Source organism: Rhinoderma darwinii, unplaced genomic scaffold (assembly GCF_050947455.1).
Source record: "Rhinoderma darwinii isolate aRhiDar2 unplaced genomic scaffold, aRhiDar2.hap1 Scaffold_52, whole genome shotgun sequence".
Lineage (NCBI taxonomy): Eukaryota > Metazoa > Chordata > Amphibia > Anura > Rhinodermatidae > Rhinoderma > Rhinoderma darwinii.
The window spans coordinates 137,501-142,422 of NW_027464068.1; the positions used below are offsets into that span (position 1 = coordinate 137,501).

At 44.5% G+C, this 4,922-nt stretch overlaps 1 protein-coding gene across 1 annotated transcript in view; it reads right to left on the minus strand.

Moving 5' to 3' along the window:
• The window catches only part of LOC142721810 (ras-related and estrogen-regulated growth inhibitor), a 124,317-nt gene extending 121,875 nt beyond the window's left edge, over positions 1 to 2,442 (minus strand). Inside the window, exon 1 of the mRNA XM_075848835.1 lies at positions 1 to 2,442. This exon is cut by the window's left edge and continues 874 nt beyond it. The gene's annotated coding sequence lies outside the window, so the exon portion shown is untranslated.
• Between the last annotated feature and the right edge of the window lie 2,480 nt (positions 2,443 to 4,922).

Here is a 4,922-nt window from a genome sequence, read left to right on the forward strand (position 1 = left end):
GCTTGGGATAAGGCTCTGACTATGGCAAGGAAGGAACAAGTTCTTGTGCGAGCTCAGGAGTTGCACCAGGAGACTATGGATGTTCTGGGATGTTTGGCCTCCAAGGATGATAAGGACTGGGACTGGGACTGGAATTGGTGTCAGGCACAAGCGGAGCGAGAGGTGCCGCAAACATGGTGTGTACGGCCTGCACAGTGTTATAAGGATTGTGCTGCTGCCACAGGCTCTGATCCCCACAGATCTCCAGAGAAAGCTCCAGAGTGTCCTGAGGTGAGCGATGTGAAGTCTGTGGGCAGCTTATACCATAAGATGTGGGAGCACCAGGAGGAAGTAAAGGATTCTGGGCTTGATTCAGGACCGGAAGGAGTGCATACAGGGGATGTCAGTGTATCTGCAGAAATGGGTCCTGTGGATGATGAAGATGCAGGAGATGTGGCTAGCACTGGTGTGGATGATGAAGATACAGGAGATATAACTAGCACTGGTGTGGATGATGAAGATACAGGAGATATAACTAGCACTGGTGTGGATGATGAAGATACAGGAGATATAACTAGCACTGGTGTGGATAATGAAGATACAAGAGATATAACTAGCACTGGCGTGGATAATGAGGACACAGGCGATATAACTAGCACTGGTGTGGATAATGAAGATACAAGAGATATAACTAGCACTGGCGTGGATAATGAAGATACAAGAGATATAACTAGCACTGGCGTGGATAATGAGGACACAGGAGATATAACTAGCACTGGTGTGGATGATGAAGATACAGGAGATATAACTAGCACTGGTGTGGATGATGAAGATACAGGAGATATAACTAGCACTGGTGTGGATAATGAAGATACAAGAGATATAACTAGCACTGGCGTGGATAATGAGGACACAGGAGATATAACTAGCACTGGTGTGGATGATGACACAGGAGATATAACTAGCACTGGTGTGGACGATGAAGATACAGGAGATATAACTAGCACTGGTGTGGATGATGAAGACACAGGAGATATAACTAGCACTGGTGTGGATGATGAAGACACAGGAGATATAACTAGCACTGGTGTGGACGATGAAGATACAGGAGATATAACTAGCACTGGTGTGGATGATGAAGACACAGGAGATATAACTAGCACTGGACCTCCTGAAACCTTTAACACTGAGATCACCAGTGCCAGTTCTGAAAGCCCAACTGAGGTTAAGGCACACGATACAGCCCCACTTTTGAGCAATGGTGTTTGCGCTTCTCCTGGCGATGTGTTTCCTGCATTCCCTTCATCCCAGGATTTCCAAGAGGTTGAGGAACCCAACTGTATTGTTACCTTGAGGTCTGATTTGTCCTTGTCCAATGATGTTGTGGATGTTACGCTCAGTATGGACTCTCCAGGCACACAGTCTTCTAACATGGATGAGGATGACACTGGAGTGTCAGCGAGTTCTAAGGTGGAAGAAGGAGTGTTGGCGGAGCAGGTCTGCGAAGGACAACATGATACTGGTCCCAACAGCAGTGGTGACCTTCATGATGGTGAGACTTCAGACCCTTTTCAAATATGCCCATGGCCCTTGTTTTCTCAAACCGATTGGACTACTATCTCCCCATCTTTTGCCACCAAGTTCTCAGGAGTCGCTACAGTTCTGAACGGTGACTGTGTTTTCGGGTGTGATCTTTGCCTGGGTGGTGGGTCAGCGTTACCCAATGTGTTGTGGTGGAATGCAGTGGGGAGGAGGGTGTCTGGATGGGCCATGTGGAGTCTGCAGAAACCTGTAAACTGGATAAAAGGTCCCAAGAAACCTCCAGACCCCAGAGACTCCATCTCACGGGCTGGACTGTCCTGGAGGCCACCGGATCAGCTCTTCCAAAGCGAACAGATGACGTGGAACTTTTGTGGAAGTGTCTTGAACTTTGTGGTTGTGTTTCCAGACATTGCTCTTAGCCCCGGATGTACATGTGCACTGGACTTTCTTTACAGCCTGTGGACTGTTCTTATTGAACTGTAATAAGTGGCTTATGAGTGAGGTGGCCAGCGGATCAACAGAGTTTACGGCTACTCTATGGTTTTCGCCAGAGCCGACAGCAAGGTGGAATGGTTTTTGCTGCATAGAACCAGGTTGTTTTAACAGAGTTCGGTGTTGGAAAAGAGGTGCAATGCAGGCTATACCAGAACAGATAACAAGACAGCCAGAGGGTAAACAGAAAATCCAAATCACAAAGCTACGGGATGTCAGGAAAAGCAGAGGTTCGTAGCAGCCGGGATAAGAAAGTCCAAATCCGTAAGCAAGGGGTAATCCAGAGACAAGCCGAGGTCCAGTTCCAAGAAGTCAAAATAGCCAAAGGTACAGGGTATAGTCAGAAGCTTGATCAAACACATGGAAACCAGGAAATTCACAAGCTAAGAGCACAGAAGCAACCCAGGTTTAAGTTCTCCACCCTTACACCTGATAGGAAGAAAGACAGAGAAAAGGGATAGGCTGAACAACTAAGTTAAGCGGGTTAACTCTCTGTCGCTGAGAGTGTGGCCGGGATCGACTCCAAATACCTCGGTATCTTATCACCTGCTCACTCTCCCACACGGATAAGAGCCAATATTCATAAACATGAACTTAACCTTACCGTGTTTTATTTGAAGCTGATCAGACTTCCTGGGAGCGTGGCTGGCGATTCGATGTTGAGGCGTCTGGGGGTCGTCGATCACGGACACGGCTTATCCCTCGAGTGTGGCCCCACGTCGAGCGCCAAAATGTTCGGGTACTAATCAGTCTCAACCGGCAGGGATAATACGCTGAGTTCGTACGAAAGGAATCACACCACACAGAGTCTGGTACAAAGCTCCTCACTCAGCATCAGGCGTCACTGATTTATTTATTACACACATTTGTTCTATATCTCCTTTCTCCTGGGGGTGGGTACATGTTATCACACTTTTATAAAAGCACGTATCACTGTAAGCCTCTTGATACTTGTGTCATCCATGGATAGGTTCACCCTTATCTGGTCCTTTAGATATGTCTTCATAGTTCATAGTTTGTTCATACCAGGAAGTGACTTGTTATTTTATTAGTGCGTAGTCCCTGTTCAGGGGCCATCTTGCCACGTATACTTATCTAATCCTATTACTATTGCTTCATCACAATTATGTACACAACTCTATAGTCTATATTTTATTAAAGAAAGAAAATTATTATAAACATTAACTTCTGTCCACTCCATCCTTCACAAAACCAGAAGCACCCAGAAGCTAGATGGTAATCTTAAAGGGACGGACGTTTTCTAACAGTGCCCCCTCCCCCTTTGTACGAGCCTTAAACCTTGGCCTAGGTTTTAAAGGAAACTTCAAATTAAAGATTTTAACTAAACGATTAGCATGTACTGAAAAGGCAAGAACCCAAGTTCGTTCTTCGGGTCCATACCTGGACAGTACCCCTGACCCTTCTGGAATCCACAATCCTCTGAACCTCAAATTCCATATCTCCTTCTACCTGAACTGGAGGAGGAGGTTTCTTAAGTGGATTAGATGGTGTAAAAATAGTTAAGGAAGGATTTGTGAAAACATAATGAATTTTGAAAGAAGGAGGAAGAGCCAGACGAGAAGACGCAGGGTTAATAACTTCAACAATTTCTTATGGACCGATAAACCTCGGAGCAAACTTAAGAGACGGCACTTTCACTCGCAGATTCTTAGTAGAAAGCTGCACCTTATGACCCGCACAAAACACAGGACCCTCCGTACGTTTCTTGTCAGCATTTTTCTTTTGAATAAGAAAATTAATCCAGAGTTTTGCGTGGAAGGCGATGATGATGATGATTGATGATGATGATGATGATGGATAATGATGGATGATTATCGTTGATGATGGATGGTGGATGATGGATAATTGATGATGATTCATGATGGATGATGATTGATGATGATGATGATGATGATGAGAACATTCACAGAGAACATTCACAGGGAGCATTCACAGGGAACATTCACAGGGAACATTCACAGGGAACATTCACAGAGAACATTCACAGAGAACATTCACAAAGAACATTCACAGGGAACATTCACAGAGAACATTCACAGAGAACATTCACAGGGAACATTCACAGAGAACATTCACAGGGAACATTCACAGGGAACATTCACAGAGATCATTCACAGAGATCATTCACAGAGAACATTCACAGAGAACATTCACAAAGAACATTCACAGGGAACATTCACAGAGAACATTCACAGAGAACATTCACAGAGAACATTCACAGAGAACATTCACAGGGAACATTCACAGTGAACATTCACAGAGAACATTCACAGGGAACATTCACAGTGAACATTCACAGAGAACAATCACAGAGAACATTCACAGAGAACATTCACAGAGAACAATCACAGAGAACATTCACAGAGAACATTCACAGAGAACATTCACAGGGAACATTCACAGAGAACATTCACAGAGAACAATCACAGAGAACATTCACAGAGAACATTCACAGAGAACATTCACAGGGAACATTCACAGAGGACATTCACAGGGAACATTCACAGAGAACATTCACAGAGAACAATCACAGAGAACATTCACAGAGAACATTCACAGAGAACATTCACAGGGAACATTCACAGAGGACATTCACAGGGAACATTCACAGAGAACATTCACAGGGAACATTCACAGAGAACATTCACAGAGAACATTCACAGAGAACATTCACAGGGAACATTCACAGGGAACATTCACAGGGAACATTCACAGGGAACATTCACAGAGAACATTCACAGGGAACATTCACAGTGAACATTCACAGAGAACATTCACAGAGAACATTCACAGAGAACAATCACAGAGAACATTCACAGAGAACATTCACAGAGAACATTCACAGGGAACATTCACAGAGGACATTCACAGGGAACATTCACAGAGAA